A 21,204-nucleotide genomic window follows, 5' to 3' on the forward strand; every position below is an offset into this window, starting at 1 on the left:
TCATTCAAATCTGTTCATATACAACCCCAGGAAAAATATAACACTTTTCTGACAAGCGAGCACTTAAGATATGGCCATTTTCATAAATTCATAGAATGTTTGAGAATTACATATAGTAAGGCATTTGTGAAAATTCTATAGCAATATAGAGTGAGAAAGCGCCTGTGCATTTGGACAATTAATAGACACTGCAGTAAATAAAACCTAATAAAAAACATATTGTCCAGGACCGGAGTCTAGCCAATCAGAGCTACAGTAGGCCAATATATGCAAATAAGCCATTTGCCACATGGGCCTGCCATCATTCAGTTTGATCTGGACTGTGTGTTTACAGGCAGTAGCAACAGCACGACTTTAGCTCACCTAAATGTATTTGCAAAGAGCCACAAAATACACCTGAATGGATTTTGACAAATAACACTGGAGTCCTCTTACATTTGGGAACTTTACAGGTCTACTGATGAAACAACCATGAAAAGGTAGGCACTCTCTCACTCAGTTGTTTATGCACATCAACAACAAGATCAACAACTAATGCTAGCCAGAGCAAGATGAGCTCAAATCTAACGAGGAAACATTAGACACACCTTCTCAAACTTTTTCAGCTAGTAGGCCTTCTGCAGCTTGCCTCCCAATACATGCTTGTCCCAACCCGCATTTTTCAACTGAATGGAGACTTGTAAGCTTGCCCGCCCAATTGATCAATGCCAAATACATTTGATTGTCAACTAAGATATATGCTAAGTGTGGATAGCAGTCATTCAAGTTCAGCATAGCTAGCGAGCCAGCAAAATGATTCACATTTCTTGCTAGCTAACCAAATGACACCTGCACCTCCAGCTGTAGCCACCGAAAAATTATGAGGGTAAAAAGTCCCCCACTCCCCCAATGACATAACACGCTCCAAGTTTTTAGCTTGCTAAATAAATAGCAAGCTACATAAATAGATACGCTAGCTCAGGAGTGTCAAAAGCATGGGCCATATTGAAAAAACAATGAATTCGTGGGCCAGACATAGCCTATTTGATTTTACAAAAAAAAACTTGCAACTGTGACCCAAACGGGCCATTGTTGAAAAATTGGTTTTGTAACATTTTATGCACGTTTTACTTTTTTTTGTTGCAGTGCATGGATCACTGGTGCGCTCAAATGTATTGTAGTTGAGTAGCCAGCCGAGGCTACTGCTCAAATGTATTGTAGTTGAGTAGCCAGCCGAGGCTACTGCTCAAATGTATTGTAGTTGAGTAGCCAGCCGAGGCTACTGCTCAAATGTATTGTAGTTGAGTAGCCAGCCGAGGCTACTGCTCAAATGTATTGTAGTTGAGTAGCCAGCCGAGGCTACTGCTCAAATGTTGCTGTATTAGGCCTACATGTTTCTCCTTTGCATGATGTTTTGTTGCATGTTTTGTTTTTTGGTTATTAATGTCAAGCTTTAAAAGCCCAAGCCAGACTGCAACATTTTAGTAGCCTAGCTAGGACTGTGGCATGTGTCTGTGTACACTATCCGCCCGCACGCTGTAAACGGGACACACAAAAGCAGCGCAACTGAAGTTTTTAAAACCTTTTTATAAAGTTGGTTTTAAATCATAAACTGTGAATTTGATATGTTTGACTATTATGATTGACTGTTTGTTTCATATCTGCAAAGTAGTTTTAAAACGCTCTCATTTCCACTTGAATGACTTGTGTGGTGTTAACATTACATTATTAATCTCAGCACCCACAATTAAATCTAGGTCACAAAAGACTGGAGGATATGTCCCAAATGGCACCCTATACCCTTATATTGCACTACTTTCCCATAGGGTTCTGGTCAAAAGTAGCGCACAGAATATATAGAGAGAATAGGGTGCCATTTTGGACTTAGCCTATAACATTATACATTGTGGAAAAATGTGATTAAACGCTCCTGCTAAATGCAGTCTTTTAGTTTCATCTCAGCTAGCAAAAATGGTTGACTGTAGTTTCTCACCATGTTAATGTGCAAACCAATTTCAAGGTGAGAAAAGAGAACTAAAGCTGTGTTTGTATCCATTCAGACAAAGGGATGGAAGTAGAAAGCACAGTAGGAAAGAGAGGGAAGACGGTGCATCATCTTTAGAAGAAAACTGAGAACATCAGATCTCCGATACATAGAGAAGGTAGGTGAAGGAGATGCTGTGCTTTTGGGAATCAATCTGTTTTTATATATTTTTTTAATGTTTTCATATAATCATTTTCAATTTAACCACTTTTATTTTGCTTTAGGTATTCTACAAATAGATGCAGTATTCGTATTCGCTCAGTATTCGTATCCACCACTGTGGATAAGAACATCTGCTAAATAAATGACAAATGTAAATTAATCACTGGACTCTGTTAAGGATGCGTGACAGGAGGAAAAGATAACTGTTAATAATTGTTTCATCTTTCAGCAAACATTTTGGAGATAATGAACATAACAAGTGGGAGGGAACAGCCAAGGTTGGGTCTAACAAAATATTTCAGAATTTGTCATTTCTGTCCATTCTGTGGCAACATTATTGATTTTGATTGTTGACAACTGTCTGGTAACCACTACCATTACAATCAAGCATTCCCGATAAGTGGGATCCTGTTGAATATTAGTTGGCCTATCAAGATAAAATAATGTGTGTTCAACACAAGGGTAACACTGATTCTCGTGGGGATGACCACTCAGAGCCTTACATGACACCTGATTGCAGGGGTTCACATTTAAAGGTCATTTCCGATTGAGGCGACATATGCAGTGTTTACCGTAAATGCAGTCTCTGCGACCCCGGGAACATTGCCTTTAATTGTCAGTCGCACTATAAAGTGGATTAAATTGAGCCTGAGGTCAATCGGACTTTCACTGTCATGCGACGTCTTGTAATCCGGCGGCAGCGTAGCCTAGTGGTTAGAGCGTTGGACTAGTAACCGGAAGGTTGTGAGTTCAAACCCCCGAGCTGACAAGGTACAAATCTGTCGTTCTGCCCCTGAACAGGCAGTTAACCCACTGTTCCCAGGCCGTCATTGAAAATAAGAATGTGTTCTTAACTGACTTGCCTGGTTAAATAAAGGTAAAATAAAAATAAAATACAAATCAATAATAGCTGAAAACGAGATCAATTCATTAGGCCCTCTCAACTAGCTCTACAAACCTTTGAGTCCCCTCTGAATAGCTCCCTCTGAGTTCGACACATTTGGTCACACTGTTTCTGTAGGGCAAGGCAGATAAGGTTCTTCCCTCGCTATGTGACTATTGGTGCGTATTCTCACAGCAGAAGAGGGGATTCAGATTGTAACTGGATTGGCTGTTAGTCAACTTAACAAGCCACTGTTATTCCGGCAATAACACGTTGTACCAAATTGTTGTGTTTCTAACTGTAGTTGGCTTGGCTATGCCTTTAGTTTTTTTCCCATGGGTTTGTGCTGCATAGTGTTTACGACGTTGTTATGTTACCTTAGCCACTTTATTTTTGCTTATAATTGTGAGTGTAACGAATGCGATGTGAGTCGGGATGCAAGTACAGGGAGTAAGTGTTTAATAAATAAACGGGAACAGAAAACAAAGAACACAAAAAAAACGTACCGACATGGAACAGAGTCAATAACACCTGAGGAAAGAACCAAGGGGAGTGACAAATATAGGAAAGGTAATCAAGGAGGTGATAGAGTCCAGGTGAGAGTGATGAAACGCTGGTGCGCGTGATGGTGACAGGTGTGCGAAATGATCAGCAGCCTGGTGACCTAGAGGCCAGAGAGGGATTATCCATGACAGTACCCCCTCCCTGATGCGCTGCTCCATCTGCAGGATGCTGACAAAAGAGAGGATCCCGGGGATCAGGAGCGGACCGGTCACCTCTGCTGAAGCGCGGGAACCTGTCAAGCCGGCTGGTGCGCGGGAACCTGGCGACCTTGAGTGCCGAAGGACCAGACGAAACAGTACTCCGACGTGCAACTCCAGCCGCAGGACGCTGACCAAAGGGACGATCCCGAGGATCAGGAGCAGACCAGTCGCCTCCACCGAGGTACAGGAACCTGACGAATCAGCCTGGAAAGCCGGAGCCTGTTGAGCCAGCTGTGGCATGGGAGCCTACCGAGCCCACCGAATCTTGAGAACCTGAAGAGCTAGCTGAGGCATCCTCGGTAAGACGCTTGACCCGCCAACCGAGTCTTGACACCCCGAGGTACTGGCTGAGGCATGAAAGACTGGTGAGTCGGCTGAGGCATCCTCGGTTGCTCCGGCAGCAGAACCTAGACCCGACCTCACCTTCAACACAAAAACAAAAAGCCCTCCCTGATGCTTCCCTTTGGTGAGGTGTTGATCTGTAACGAATGCGCTGTGAGTCGGGATGCAAGTACAGGGAGTGAGTGTTTAATTAATAAACGGACCAGAAAACAAGGAACACGAACAACGCACAGACATGGAACAGAGCCAATAACACCTGAGGAAAGAACCAAGGGGAGTGACGGATGTAAGGAAGGTAATCAAGGAGGTGATGGAGTGCAGGTGAGTGTCATGGAGTGCAGGTGAGTGTCATGAAGCGCTGGTGCGCGTGACGATGGTGACAGGTGTAAGAAATGATCAGCAGTCTGGTGACCTAGACGTCGGAGAGGGAGTATACGTGACAGTGAGACTCTCCCATCATCTCTGTCCGCTATTTCCTGTATTCCTTTTGGTAATCGCCCCACACTTTGTAACACTGCCGGCATCATGGAATTCCTATTTGATTTTTAAAAAATATATCGAGGCATTGTTGAGAATGTAAGTCATGGGCCATGACCTTTTAGTCATGGGCCATGACCTTTTCATGCAGTACCAGTGGAGATAAACCCCTGGTGGGCACATGTGGAGCATTGGGGAATCGTGTAACATAATACAACATACAGGTTACCTGTACACCTCAGTTGTCATGGAAAGAAAATGTCATGCCATAAGTTCAACATTCTAAATATGTCTGAACAGAACATACGTTTGAGCTGGTACACCTGGTGTCTGACTGAGAGCTTTCCTCTCTTTATTTCCTTTAGGGACTGCTTGTCTCCTATAAAAACAGCTCTGCTCTATCTCATGTTGCTCTCCTCCTCTCCACAGATTGGTTATTACCCCTCACACACACACACACTGTGGAACCCTATCATGACTATCTCCATGGAACATTAGGAACACCAGTGCTACGCGTAACCTTGATTGATACGTAGGCAGAGCTTCAGCACACGCATTATCACATGAACACATGTGGAGACCTGGTGAAGAGTACGACGACACAGATTTCAAAGATATGAACGCATACACATCCTTGCCGCTGCAGCAATGCTAACCTAACCTCTCCAGAGCTGATTTATATGAGAGCAAATAGGACCTGAAACATTACTCTCTGATTTCTTCTGGGTTTTGGAACAGCTTTAGGGGCCAAGCGGTATTAGCAGCATGTGGTTGAACACATGGAGACTGACAGTCTCTCGTTAAGACTAGTTGGTCCAGCAGCATTTGTAATAAAGCTGAAGGAGCCTTGTTCAATGTGCGGCGGTGGCACTGAGGAGAGAGAAGAAGAAGAGGGTCAGTCTCATAATATAGTGCATTCTGAAAGTATTCAGACCCCTTCACTTTTTCTATGTTTTGTTACGTTACAGCTGTATTCTAAAATGGAACAAATTAATGTTTTCCTCATCAATCTAAACACAATACCACCATAATGACAAAGTCAAAACAGGTTTGTAGAAATGTTTGCAAATACCTTATTTGCCTTGTGGGCATCCCGGAAGGGAGAGTAGCAGTATTCAAGTGTTTTACAGTCAATTTGTTGATAGAACTTTGGTAGCATTTTCCTCAAATGTACTTTGTTAAAATCCCCAGCTACAATAAATGCGGCTTCAGGTTATGTGGTTTTGCTCTGGTGGGTACAAACAAAGGCATATTCCTGGTCGTAATGTTGGGAGTTAATGCCGCTCTGGTATCAAAAATTTATTTCCGGCTGTATACAATAACAAAAAAAAAACATTCTGAGCTAATGTACATAACACACAAAAAAACGAAATACTGCAAATTTGCTTAGGAGCTAGAAGTAGAGCTGCCATGTCTGTCAGCGCCAACTTGCCATCTTCTGTAGATCAATGGAAACAGGATGCACCTGATGCTCAATTTCGAGTCTCACAGCAAAGGGTCTGAATACTTATGTAAGGTAATTCTGTTTTTATTTTTATTACATTTGCCAAAAATTCTAAAATCCTGTTTTCACTTTGTCACTATGGGGTATTGTGTGTAGATTGATTTCTATTTTTTTAATAAATTTTCGAATAAGGCTGTAACGTAACAAAATGTGGAAAAATTCAAGGGGTCTGAATACCAAAAGGATTGGCACCCTTCATAAAGATGGGGGAAAATTATTGGCACCCCTGTTTTGAATGCTCCAGCACCCTCTCCAACCGAGAATAATGACACTGATTATTTTTCTAAAAAGTTTTTTTAGATTGGAGAACATATTGGGAGGGATCTTAGACCAGTCCTCCATACAGAATCCTTCCAAATCTTTGATATCCTTCATCTGTACTTATGGACTGTCCTCTTCAATTCAAACCACAGGTTTTCAACAGTGTTCAAGTCCAGAGACTGAGATGGTCAATAGAAATTCCTTTGTGGATTTGATGTGTGCTTGGTGTTATTGTCTTGCTGGAAGATCGACTTGTGGCCGAGTTTCAGCCTCCTAGCAGAGGCAACCAGGTTTTGGGATAAAATGCCTTGGTACTTGGTCAAGTTCATGACACCATTGACCTTAACAAGGGCCCCAGGACCAGCAGAAGCAAAATAGCACCATAACATCAAAGATCCATCACCATATTTGACAGTATTTTACACCAGTGGTAGGTTTGGCGTGGGAAGAAAGATGCAGAAAATATCCAATAGTGTTACTGTAATATTTGTTTTACCATAAAACAACAGTACAGTGTATAATTGTAATCTTATTTTGGTAATTGTAACGAATGGATGAATTAAACTCAATCGGGGCAGATGGGGTTTGTATTTTACAGTATTTTACCGTAATTGCATGGGAATCGTGAAAGTATGTTGGCTGCTAGGTAATGTGTTTACATATTACAGAATATCAATGAATGCCGGTTTGGAAGCCTTTGCTAAGGCCTCTGAAAGTGCAAGTGCTATAAAATACCACCTTTTTTGGTATTCCAAACTGGAGGTGACCACAGGGCAAAGGACATGGCAAATACTGTACTCAACCATTAAAGGTTTGAGACTTGCTGCCACTTCAATCTGTCCCCAATACACATTTAATTGTTGTGGCACAACTACCACATATCAGTTAAATTGGTACAGAACTCTCACTAATGGGTAGCACAAATGTACCGTAATTGCTGGACTATTAAGCGCACCTGAATATAAACCGCACCCACTGAATTATTAAAAAATATGTATTTTGTACATAAATAAGCCGCACATGTCTATAAGCCGCAGGTGCCTACCGGTACATTGAAACAAATGAACTTTACACAGCCTTTAAACGAAACACGGCTTGTAACAAAAATGAAAACAGTAGCCTACCAAGCCTCCTCCTGTGCACTGAAACCACCTGAAGTCATCTCCTTCGGTGTCAGAGTTGAATAGCCTCAGAATTGCTTCATCCGATGTTGGATCGTTTTCATTGTCGCTCTCGTCACTTTCATCCGGAGGCAAATACCCCGCTGAGCTCATGCTGCCCCTTCAACACGCAGCAGTCCAGCCTTTCGAAACCCGTTGATGATAGTGGATTTTTTGACAATGCTCCACGCTGTCAGGACCCACTGGCAGACTTGACCATAAGTTGCTCTTCGCATGCGGCCCGTTTTAGTGAAGATTTCTCCCTACTTGTCATCCAAGCCTCCCACTGAACACGGAACGCCACCTTAAATGCACGATTTACACTGATGTCGAGTGGCTGCAAATACTTTGGGCCATCTGCTTTTCTTCCCTCTGAAAGGTTTGTTGTCTTTTTGCACTGAGTCAGTTCCTCACGCTGCTGTTTACAAAGTCTTATAATCGACTCATTAAGGCCAAGCTCCCATGCAGCAGCTCTATTTCCTTTTCCAACAGCCAGATCGATCGCCTTCAACTTGAAAGCTGCATCATATGCATTTCTCAGTGTCTTTGCCATGATGAGGGTGACAAAATTACTACCGTAATCAGAATGATGGGAAGTTTTGAGCGCGCTCGATTTACGTCACATTATGTGACGGTGCTAAGTTTTTTGGCAGCGGCATGAATCTTGCGAAAGCGGGAAAAATCCATAAATTAGCCGCATCATTGTATAAACCGCGAGGTTCAAAGTGTGGGAATAAAGTAGCGGCTTATAGTCCGGAAATTACGGTAGCTTCTTTCTGGCTTAAGCTTCTTTCTGTAGCTTCTTTCTGGCTTAAAATAGGTTAATGAGCCAGAAACAACAACACCATGCAACCACGAAATAACTTATCTTAAACCAATTTCTTTGTAATTAACGGTAACATACTGTAAAATGTTTTTTTTTTTTGTAAAAAAATACAGTAACTTACAGAACTGGTTGCCAATAAGTTACTGTAAAAATAGTTAGTTTTTACAGTGTGGTCAAATGGTTTTTGGCGGTACAAAAATATTGTACAGTACTCTATTCTGTGGGGTGGAATTAAATTACCCTTTTGAAATACAGCAATTATTTCCCTGCCCATGACATTTTCCCACAATGCACCATCATTTACAGTATGCTGGAGTGTAGTGCTTCACAGTATTTACTGTTGATAAATGTAAAAATGTACCATGTAGATCAGTTTTCCATTAGTGTAATATTCAGACATCTTTCAATCCTATCACTCAGAACTGTTTGAAAAGTTGTCAGTTGCCAATCCAACAATGCTGTGCAGTTACAGTAATGTACTGTTAAACCAAAGTTTCTTTTGAATTTATAGTATCATTTACTGTTTACGCCTAAAATCACCCAGAGTGCATTGTCATTTATGGCAATTTGCTGAAAATAATGAATATGATACTTTACTGTTTTATTGTATAATAGTGTCAAAACAACAAGACTGTTTTACAGTGTGGTGAGAGAGAGGTGGTGCAGGAGGGTGTTAGAAGGGTTGGGGGAAGTGTTGCACTTTGCATGTAAATGGTTGTAAAGACTGCTGCAGGGACCTGTATAGAGACTGAAAGAGAACAACGAAGATGACATTTAAACGCTATTGGAAAGAGAGTTGAGGACACAGAAGTAATCAAGGGCAACCATTTGGCGTACTGTGGCCTGGAATGATGTATGATCCGATCTATGATGTGTCAGACAAAGAAGAAAAGGGTTTATTTCTGTTGGGAGGTGATGAGAGCACTTTGTACACCCCACCAAGACCTAAAGTGAGAGCATTATTTAACCCTGTCAGTCCCGAGACCCCAGCAAAAAAACACATTTATGTTCAGCCCTTATATTTAAACTCACAATTAAATGTTTTACCATTTTTCTTTTCAGGACAACCAGGGCTACAAGTAGAACACACAACTATTTGACATAAACAGTCACAACAGCCCCTGATAAAAAAGGAATTGATGAACTCTGTAAGTACAGAAATGGTTTGCTCAGTGGGAAATGAATATCCAACTAGTCAGTGACAACTTTATTGAGTTTGGAGTTTGTGACAGCAACAATGTAAGCTTATTACAGTATTAAAGATACTATGTCCTGGGATTTACAATTATCTTCTATATAGAAGTGTCCTAGAGCAAACATGTGAGTGTTCGTGAGAGTCTCAGCCTTTTCGTAGATGGCCTTTTTATAGTTTTTAGCACAAATCATTCAGACACTATATACTAAATAAAAAGAACTGGCCCCAGGCCCCTTCGGGCGTCCTCCCTCGTCTCACAAACACCGCTTTAGCTCAGCCCCTGTTACATCACACAGACTAATGGTACCAACAGATGCGGAAGAAACAGACAAATCAAATGTTACAACCCAGAAGTCTGCTCAAACGCACAATGTTTAAAAGGAGTTAGAAGTCCAAAACGTGCTGGCGTCGTGGTGGGACTCATTGGGTTAAGGACACTTTAATGATTAATTTAACCTTTATTTAACTAGGCAAGTTAGTTAAGAACAGATTATTATTTACAATGACGGCCTACCCCAGCCAAACCCTAACCCGGACGACGCTGGGCCAATTGTGCGCCTCCCTATGGGACGCCCAATCACGGCCGGTTGTGATACAGCCTGGAATCTAAACAGAGTCTGTAGCAACACCTCTAGCACTGAGTTGCAGTGCCTTTTGACTGTTGCGTCACTCAGGATCTCAATGCAGCGTTTGAACATTTCCTGTAATTTGAGGTTTGCTAGTGCAATAAAAAGGTATTTGGTGAAGCAGAAAGTTCATCAACAGAAGGTGCTATCAAAAGGTTTCCAGACAAATCTGTCTGTTGTTTAATAGTTGGATTTAAATTCTCATCATTTGGATACAAAAGAGTGACAGACTCTAATGTCTCATCAAGATGACTCAATCGATTTTGTGCCATCAGGACTTCAAATTTGTTCGGTTTTCCTGAAATTCAAAACATCAATCCAATTTCTGTTAAATGAGTCTGATGCCTCATTTTAAAAGGTCACCATTGTTATTGTCTTCGTGATTGACTGAACAAGACTATAACATAAGATATCACACATCATGCAAAAGACAACTTTGTTAGGATAAACTTCACAAGGCTTCTGATAAATTATATTTTTAATTGTTGGGACAAACGTCACATGGCTTCTGATAAATTATATTTTTTTAAGAGATACTATAAATACAACATTTTATTTAAATAATAAATGACGAATGGAAAACTTTAAAATGTCACTTGAATAGTTACTTCTGTTTGGTTTCCATGTCTGTAGTCCGCCCAAAGCATCTTGGCATGCTTCATATTCCAGTTAGTTCTGTTTGGTTTCCATGTCTGTAGTCCGCCCAGAGCATCTTGGCATGCTTCATATTCCAGTTAGTTCTGTTTGGTTTCCATGTCTGTAGTCCGCCCAGAGCATCTTAGCATGCTTCATATTCCAGTTAGTTCTGTTTGGTTTCCATGTCTGTAGTCCGCCCAGAGCATCTAAGTGAAATATGTTCACAGCATATGCCATGTCCAGAGAAGGCATCAGGAGGCCGGGGAGTCAGAATAAGTTAATTAAACGCTGAGGTGGTAACTAGGCATGGCATTGGGCTATTAGACAAAGTCAATCACACTACAATGCTCGCCCACGCTCTGGTGAGAAAACAAACCTCAACCCGGACCAGTAGAGGCCAAAGAACACCCATGTGACCATTGTTTTTTTAGGATTTGGTTTTAGATTACATTAGAACACTTTATTATCCTCTATTTCCCTCTATGGGTTGAAATGTCACATTTTGTCATTCTCAAATAATTCTGAAGTGTCATTAAAAATTCCCTGTGAGTCAATGTATTCCTGACTGTCCTCATCCGTCCCTGTCAGTAATTTAGTGGCCGATCTTCAGTGCATACTGCATAAAAGCCAGACAAGACCAGTATCTCTCTTTGGGGTTGGAACATGGTTTACCAATCACACACAGACTTTGGTGTGAGCCCAGGGGAATACTGGATGAATACTGGATGTGAAAAGACAGAGGACTTTGACATCTCTTCTGTTTCCTCTTTGGCTTCTAACCAGCCTTGCCTGGATTCTGTATTAAGGTCCTAGAGGGCAGAGGGTGATTTAGTTAGAGTAGACCTTTCATGCAGACATACAGTATGTAGGCTATGTCTTTTGAGTCTATGATGTTTTGAGTTTATGAAGTTTATGATGAAAGTGATTTGTTTTCGATAGACGTTTGTGCCATTTAGGATGAAAGCTTGTGACAGAGGCCTAGGGATCATTGTAGAAATAGTTCTGTCTGATGAGACAAGACAGAACCATCATATCCACTTTTGCGTTTCCTCATCTCACATGTCAATAAGCAACACTGATCTTTGCTGATTATTCTCCAGTGTCATGTGACCACGTTGCCTGCGGCTTCAGGGAGGTGCTTTCATCAAGTCCTGCCTGTCCTTTGTGGATTATGATGATGCATAGGAACCGTCTATCTGGACCATCATAAACTCCACACTTCTTCAATTTGAGCTATTGTCATTTTTCGAAGTGAAGGAAACTAGAGGAGCTGGGATCATATGAAAATATCTGTTTTTATATCTGCAGGCATCCTCAACCGTGGAGGGGTTCGAGAGAAAATGACTCGCATCCCTCTAAGGTAGATGATCTGTCAATGGAGCTCCAACTGGAGTTGTTCTAATTTGTCTGTTTGAGGAGCCAGACTCTCACCCCGAGGGGTTTTTACTTCATAGCATGTGGTGCAGAGAAGAAGTGCTTAGGCTGTTAGCAAGCTGTGCTGGAATCAAACAAGCCTTGAATGACATACAGTTGAAGTCGGATGTTTACATACACCTTAGCCAAATACATTTTAAACTCAGTTTTTCACAATTCCTGACATTTAATCCTAGTTAAAATGTCAAGTCTTAGGTCAATTAGGATCACCAATTTATTTTAAGAATGTGAAATGTCAGAATAATAGTAGAGAATTATTTCTTTCAGCTTGTATTTCTTTCATCACATTCCCAGTGGGTCAGAAGTTTACATAAACTGAATTAGTATTTGGTAGCATTGCCTTTAAATTGTTTTAACTAGGGGCAAATGTTTTGGGTAGCCTTCCACGAGCTTCCAACAACAAGTTGGGTGAATTTTGGCCATTCCTCCTGACAGAGCTGGGGTAACTGAGTCAGGCCTCCTTGCTTGCACACGCATTTTCACAAATGTTCTATGGGATTGAGGTCAGGGCTTTGTGATGGCCACTCCAATACCTTACCTTTGTTGTCCTTAAGCCATTTTGCCACAAATTTGGAAGTATACTTGGGGTCATTGTCCATTTGGAAGACCCATTTGCAACCCAGCTTTAACTTCCTGACTGATGTCTTGTGATCTTTTTTGTGAAGTGCACCAGTCCCTCCTGCAGCAAAGCACCCCCACAACATGATGCTGCCACCCCCGTGCTTCACGGTTGGGATGGTGTTCTCCGGCTTGTCACGGCTCTTCTAAAGCCATGACATAATTTTCTGGAATTTTCCAAGCTGTTTAAAGGCACAGTCAACTTAGTGTATGTAAACTTCTGACCCACTGGGATTGTGATACAGTGAAATAATCTGTCTGTAAACAATTGTTGGAAAAATGACTTGTGTCATGCACAAAATAGATGTCCTAACTGACTGCCAAAACTATAGTTTAACAAGAAATTTGTGGAGTAGTTGAAAAACGAGTTTATTGATTCCAACCTAAGTGTATATAAACTTCCGACTTCAACTGTACAGTTTCAAACACATCTACATTGACTGAACCTGAGAACTACTTCCATCATCCTTGATAGAAAAAATGTATACCGGTATACTATTTTTATAAATTGCAGGAAGCACGTCAGTGACACTCGCAGTTATATTGTCTTTAATTAGTGCATCATAAAAATGTGTGTGTGTGTGTGTGTGTGTGTGGCATCAGTTCCATCAACACTAATCAACTTAGTTAAAGTAAAGATTCACCCATTTTGAATGATATATCGTATTTGTGCATCTTTGAGCTATTCACCATGCAAGCAGGCAGAAATACAGCCGGTATGATGCGTCATAGCGGCTGTATTTCTGACTGCTTGAACGGCGAAGCACTCAGATACATTTTCATGTGTATGTGACCCCGGGAATCGATAGAACACATATACGATATGACATTACTTTAACCACCACGTTTCTATTGTATCGGCCCACTGCCTCTCCAATCTCATCACCCAAATCTATAATATGATGGACTGTTTGAAAATAGAGATCTCTGAAAGAGCATTTGTCTAATGAACTAAAACTGCCATGTAGAAGCTATGTTGTGCTGATGGGCTGAGCGGTTTGCTGTGGTGTATCGTGTCCCAGAGGCATGCATCCACGGCCATTGATTGAATGATAGTCAACATACCATTTTTTTTAAAGCGATAATCCTTAGTTTAGCTTTAAGACAATATATTCTCCCTGATGTCGCTCATTCTTTTATAGCAGGTTTCCAGTTGCATTCTCTCTAATTCTGGTGTCACGTCTACTCCCGCTTCCCCCCTTTCAGCGCCCGATGTTGCGGTCTACTAACCACCGGTCCTGGCAACCAGAATTCTGCACACCTGGCAACCAGAATTGCGCACACCTGGCAACCAAAATTGCGTACACCTGGCAACCAAAATTGTGCACACCTGCTCCCCATCGTTACACACACCTGGACTTCATCACCACCCTGATTACTCTCCCTTCATATAGTCCTCAGTAAGTCTCATTCATCAGGCAGTATTGGTTTTTGGTTCCTGTTTGGTATTAACTTCATGATTATTATTAAACACACCTTCTGTGCCTGTTTCCCTGCATATATGTTACATTTGGTCCTGGTAGTGGGTACCCACAGGGATGAAGGTTTTGTATTTTCACCCAGCACTAACATACCAGATTCAACAAACCAACAAGCCCCTTGATTAGCTGAATCAGGTGTGTTGGCTGCACAGGATTAACAAGTGTGTATGCTTCAGTTTGCCATGTACTGTGTATTTAAATACTGTATTCTCGACAAAGCTCATTGTAATTTCTACTACTGTACATTGCATTGTAGTTACACTGTTTATACTGCATGTATAGATTGCATTTGGATTACTGTTAACAGTGCTATTTAGGTTAAGTGCATTCGTTGTGTCATATCTAGATTTGCAGAAATGTGTTTTCTTTCAAAAACAAGGACATTTCTAAGTGACCCCAAACCTTTGAACAGTAGTGTACATTATTATTCAAATCAACTTGTTTGTGGTATAAATTAGAGGCAGGAAATCTAACTGGCTGCGATAAGGCTGATTTGTGTGAAATAGAAAGACGGGAAACTGTGATGTCGCTATTCTCAGAGGAAATATTCTGGCATCTGTCCGTATGGTGAGGCGGACAGAGCAGGGAGCAACCTCCCTGGTGTAGTGTTGACAGAGACGTGGTTTTCACACGATATTTCAGAAATGACTTTTGTAGCAGATTAGGAGAACTTATGAGATGTACAGGAAGCTAGGGATATGAAAGCAATAACATACCGCTCAGTCCATACTGCTGTTTGTCTACAAAGTCTTGCCCCCCTACAGATTTGTTTAGTGTGTGTGTACAGCAACTGCAAAAATCAATAGTTCACTACAAGACTCTGTCTTATCTGTACGAGAGTATGGACATGAACAAATCACTGACAGATATTCGCATTGTGCTTCAGAGTGGAACATTCTATCATCCACTGTTGCTAGTTTCTGACTGTTGACAATTGTATAAGGCAGCCCTATCACAGAGAGCAACTCAAACACAACACACCTTATTTACACAGTAGTGGCAGAAACCTTCCCAATCAGTCAGTGCTATCTGGGACCCTTGAGACGTCCCTACTCTGATCTGAACACAATGAAGTTGACATTTTAAATGGTTATGGTTTAGGTAAGGGTTAAGGTTAGGGTTTAGGGTAGGGACATCCCAAGGATCCAAAACAGCACTAACTTTTCCCAATCATACAGAAAATCCATTTCAGCGGTACAAACCACAGGTTAGAAGGGATAGCACTCACTACCTAGTTTCTCTCCTCTTTTAACCTCCGTCTGTTTCTTCCAATAAACTGTTGACTGTGGTCTGAGTTGCTGTCTCCTCAGCTTGCTGTGTCGCCCCTCCTTGGCCTTTATTTCACCATGATGGTTTGTTTCTCCGCATCAGTTTAGGGATCGATTGGCATTCAATCTACAGGCTGGTGGAGGTACTGCCTGTATCTGTACGCTCTGCTGGTTCACCACACACTGGACACAACATGTACAAGAGTCATGAATTATTAAAGGTTTTGACTGTCTTTTATTTAGTTATTCAGACAGATCAACCCAATGCATTGTGGTCCCATCACAGCATGTACATCAGCAGGTCTCAATCTCCCAGACAGCAAAGGATACAATGTAGAGACAGTGAAACCCAATCCATAGTCAGGGACAGGCATGTCTTAGCTCCATTTCTTGCATTACAGAGAAGGCTACATTACTGTATGTGTGCAGAATAGCATCAGAGGGATAAGTCACAGAAGAGGGAAGCCTTCATGTGATTGGGACAGTTCAACGATTTTACAAAACAACATTTATTTCCTTACTTTGAAGTCGTCTAAGGGAACACATATCTTGCTATGTAAAATCTCAGAACTCTCTCTTTAAGCTCATGTGATTGTTATGTTGAGACAGAGAAACTGAGTAAATCACAGCTGGCCAATTAATAGTAGTCATAATTGACATTGGCGCCGTGTCTGTAGGAACCGGGGTCCTGGGGCCCGATGGGGGACGCTCTCGTCATAATGGTCCTGGCGACCTTGGTCTGACGACCGGGCCAGGTCCATCCAGTAGGACAGGTCAGTCTCAAGCCTCTGTGGGATGGATGTACAACAAGAGATAAAACGTTAACGAAATCAAGCTAGAAGACTCGTGAACTTGTTTGAATGAGCGTGAATAGAGACAAGTTGTTAGATGACACAGTGTGTGTATTTGTGTGACAGCTGTAGTTGGAGAGATCCAACTCGAGGACAATTGGAGATACAATGAAATAATATCATAGCAGATGCTTTGATCCAAGGTGACTTGCAGTACATTGAGTGTATAAATTTTTGTTGTTGTTGTATATAATGTATGACCCCAGCGGGTGATCAACTTAAAGCAGTGTAAACATGTCTGAATAGGTGAAGTCTTGGAAGGGACGGTGTGTCAGAGTTAGCGTATGACTGGCGTTAGAGGGCAGCCGTACGTTTGTGCATGTTTTTTCTTGAACAATTAACTGACACGTTTTCTATTAGGCTTCATGTGACGAGAAGGTTTGGACAGGTCCGCCGCTGTTGGACGATGGACGCAGATGTGAGGGAAATATTACGGCCCCTCGTCGACTGATGTCGGAGCTGGGGTGAACTGACACACACACACAGGGGACAGCTGCTGAGCCCCGGTAAGAGACATGTGTTACAGATACCGGCATTAATCCAATCACACAGCCTCGCCGGCTGCCATATAAATATCCACACACACCTTATAATAGAGCTGTCTAGACGGCGGAGAGTGGTTGCGTTGTGTTGCTAAGACATTGCTGTAGACGGGAAGTCATGTCTCTGTACAGCCTGTATGAGTCTGAAGCAAACACAAAAGACTGACCTTTTCATATGTTCACCTATCATTCCTGTAAATGCCACCATGGGACTTATACAAGGATGGAGATATAGTCAGAGGTTCTATAACCATATTAAATGAAAATAATTCAGATTAGATGAATGGTATAAGGAACATAACTAGGAACATAATAGGAATGTGCTGGTACTGTGCTGTACATTCTTCCTGTAAGCCAGTTGTTTGTAATGTTACATGGAATTGTATATTTAAGCAATAAGGCATGAGGGGGTGTGGTATATGGCCAATACACCATGGATAATAGCTGTTCTTGCATTGTGCCTGGATACAGCCCTTAGCCGCGGTATATTGGTCATAAACCACAAACAACCGAGGTGCCTTATTGCTAATATAAACTGATTACCATCATAATTAGAGCAGTAAAAATACATATTTTGTCATGGCTGTGGTATACCATCTGAAATAACACGGCTGTTAGCCAATCAGCATTCAGGGCTCAAACCACCCACTTTATAATACATGATAGTATATGATGCAGTTGTAGTTTACCAGATCGGATCACTCTCAGGACTGTAGGAATGCTTTACTGACCAATGGGTAAAGTGTCTGTGTGTGCAGTGCATTGTGAAGGGTGCAGTGTACCTACCGCCTCGTCATACCCCATGTGCATGAACTGCATGATCCATTGCTGCACATCTGGCCTGCTGCGGTCCCAGATGTTCCTCTTGGGCCTCCGTAGGGAGGTCAGGAACTCTTTGGCCTTGGAGGGGGCCACCGCCACCCCCGCAGGCTTCGTACCGCCAACCCGCTAAGAAAATACAGGTAAGGAGAGGTCAAGGTGTGGCTGTAAAGAAGTCAATAAGCACACCTGTTTACCCACAGCAGGGTCGGAGGCAGGGGGAAGTGTGTAGGGAGCAGGGGAGCTGTCAGTGACTGAGAGACAGAGTGGTTCTGACCGACTAGCAGCAGCCAGGACAGACAGGAGAGGAGCCTAAAGGCTGCATCAGCGACACTATAAATATCAACGGGTGTTTTTAGATTATTAATAAGACTCATGAAGCCATCATCATCTGAGACTGTCACTTATCAGTCCAGGCACTCATCCCACAGAGGACTGCGTGTGTTGCGTGCCATGAAGGTCTGTCTGAACATGACAGGGCTATTCAAAGCTAGACAAGTGTGAAAAGTTTACCGCCTGAGGTGGATTTGTCGATAAAGTTATTTATTTTTATTGAACGTTTTATTTAACTAGGCAAGTGAAAGGTGAATTGTTTTCCTGACATTAATGATGCAGACATGTGGATGTAGTTGTAATGAATACGATTGGAGACAAGCGTGCTGGTTTAAAGCGCAGGGCGCAGCAGGTGTTTGTTAGCGAAGGACCACAGGAGGAGGCAGGTAGCTGGGTCCAGGGACAGGCAGAAGGTCATACACAGGGGGGTCCAAAAAGGTAACAGTACACACAGGGAAAAGGCTAGTAACGTCGTCCGGGAGAACAGGCAAGAGGTTGACGACAGGAAATCTGACAGGCAGAAGTACAGGCAGGGAATAGGCAAAAAGGCGTCGTTAGTGAGGATGGCCAAAAACTATGGTACATAGGAGGACTAATATGGAAATAAACAGAGCTCCAAATAGAATGTGTATCAAAACAAACAATAGCTCACAATGATGGGGTGCAATGAACTGAACTAAATAGTGTGTGTAAATGACATACAGGTGTGCGAACAGGTGATCAGAATTCAGGTGATTGGGATCTGGAGAGTGAACTGCATTCAGGGGGATCTATGTGTTTGAGAGCGCGATCTGGAAGCAGACGTTACAGTAGCGTGGCTCAGTGTAGTCAGTGTGTGTAGTCTCAGCTGTGAGATGTTTCTCATGAGAAACAGCCATAATCCATATTACCATCTCTTTTCTTCAGTAGTCTGTGGAGCTTGTTCTCCCCTGCGCCATCTGTTGGAGACGCACAGACAAAAGAGGTTAAAATAAAGACAAATCAGATATATTCTACTTGATTTTAACATTACATCAGTTTGTATCAACTGTTATATCATTACTATGAAAGACGTACAGTGAGTGAACAACATATTTGTATTAAGTTGCCCTCGGAACAGCCTCAATTTGCCGGAGCATTTACTCTACAAGGTGCTGGCCCATGTTGACTCCTATGCTTTCCACAGTTGGGTCAAGTTGGCTGGATGTTTTTGGGTGGTGGACCATTCTAGATACACACGGGAAACGTTGCAGTTCTTGACACACTGCGCCTGGAACCTACTACCATACCCTGTTCAAAGGCACTTAAATCGTTTTGTCTTGACCATTCACCCTCTGAATGGCACACACACACAATCCATGTCTCAATTGTCGCAAGGCTTAAAAGTCCTTCTTTAACCTGATTTAACAAGTGACATCAATAAGGGATTCTAGCTTTCACCTGGATTCCCCTGGTCAGTCTACTATATGTCATGGAAAGAGCAGGTGTTTTGTACACTTAGTGTGTATCATTGTTATGTCCTATGACAGAGAGAGAGTTCATGTAAGGAGTGTCTAAGAAATCTAATTCTGAAACATTTAAGTGTTACAATTCTGCTATTAAGACGTCAAACCAATGCAGTATACAAAAACCTAGTATATCCCTCCCTTCATACCCATTCACCATGTCAATACTTGAAAAACACTTGAGTTAATCGAAGTGTTACCAAAGCAGGGATGGCAGGGACGCAGGGTTGTGTTCCAAATGAAACAACTGCAAGTATGCTTGCTGTAGTTCCTCAACGGCACAGCTAGGAGCGCAAAAAAACAAAAAACATAATTGAAGACTCTTCTTTTAGTCATAAAAGTGCATTGACATTGCTTAGGAACTGTGCACACTTTGGAGAGGGGTGTGGCCACATGGAGACACCAGTTAGTCCTCTCACTCAAACCATTTCAAAATGTTTTTGTTGCACCTACCCCACATTCTCCAGAAATATTATCGTCATGTTACAGAATATATCCAGAGTATTTTCAGATTTTGTTTTCAACAAATGTGGCAAAAAGTACAGTAAAATGCACATAAAATCAACAGTGTAATGTTTGGATTCAGTCTTGTCAGGTGTGCCCAACTTTGGTCTAATCACTTCCCCATTATCTCCAAAACGGTTCCCTTTCAATTGTTACCATGATTATGCATATGCTTTTCATATTTCTTCTGTAAGAAACATTTCCATGTAGCCCTATCCATACAGGCCCATTCCCACAAGTGTAAAGGGTAACGAATGTGTTGTATCAATGTGGTTATTTGATTGTAGTCTGGTGTTAGACGGCCGGTTCGAGAGGTAGAGAGCGGAGACCTTCCTCTAGCTAGCAGACAGTAGACGGTAGGAGGGTGATATTCACGGACAAACAATGTGACACGAGGGTGTGAAATCCTCCCTCCAGGAGCTGTGGTTTGGTTTGACCTCCTTTTGTCCTCCACACGCAAATACTTCAATCCACCCTCCCTTTTTTTTTTTACTCTCCCTCCCTCTTGCTCTTCTCATGGTTTTACCTCTCCTTTTTTCTCCCTCTCTCTCTTAACCATTATTCTTTCTCCCGGTGAAAATCAAAGCTTCCGACAGAGCATCCAAGATGGTGGCTACAAGGCGGATAGAATAGCCACTGAACTCTTTCAAAATCAGACGTCACACTGTCCTCGAGAAGAATGAAAAACAAATCCAGTCTCTGCTGATCTCAGGAATTAAATAAGAAAAAAGAAAAAAGAGAGAGATGGGATAATGTATCGAGACAGGCGTGCTGGCACCCTTTTCCAAATCTCTGTTCTCTGTAACAGTTTTGTCACGTGGCAACATACTATGACATTTGAATGCATCAACCTGCAAATGTACAGTATAAATGTGATGGGTCAGTGAGTACACTCAATCACAAATGTACAATATGGATGTGAGTAACAGAAGGGTTTTTACCTGAGTGAGCGCAGTAGGAGAGGAAGGCCGTTAGCAGTAGAACCTGCAGACAGAGGTTGTGGAAAGCCAT

The 21,204-nt window shown here is 42.0% G+C and overlaps 1 long non-coding RNA gene and 1 pseudogene across 1 annotated transcript; one reads left to right on the top strand and one right to left on the bottom strand.

Moving 5' to 3' along the window:
• The first annotated feature begins 287 nt into the window (after window positions 1–287).
• LOC116374165 (uncharacterized) lies at window positions 288–12,219 on the top strand. Its single transcript, XR_004209944.1, has 3 exons — window positions 288–479; window positions 2,040–2,141; window positions 12,168–12,219. It is a non-coding gene; the product is annotated as an uncharacterized LOC116374165 (long non-coding RNA).
• A 3,659-nt stretch (window positions 12,220–15,878) lies between these two features.
• LOC109890108 (augurin-B-like) lies at window positions 15,879–21,204 on the bottom strand (annotated as a pseudogene).

Source organism: Oncorhynchus kisutch, linkage group LG5 (assembly GCF_002021735.2).
Source record: "Oncorhynchus kisutch isolate 150728-3 linkage group LG5, Okis_V2, whole genome shotgun sequence".
NCBI classification, from domain to species: Eukaryota; Metazoa; Chordata; class Actinopteri; order Salmoniformes; family Salmonidae; genus Oncorhynchus; species Oncorhynchus kisutch.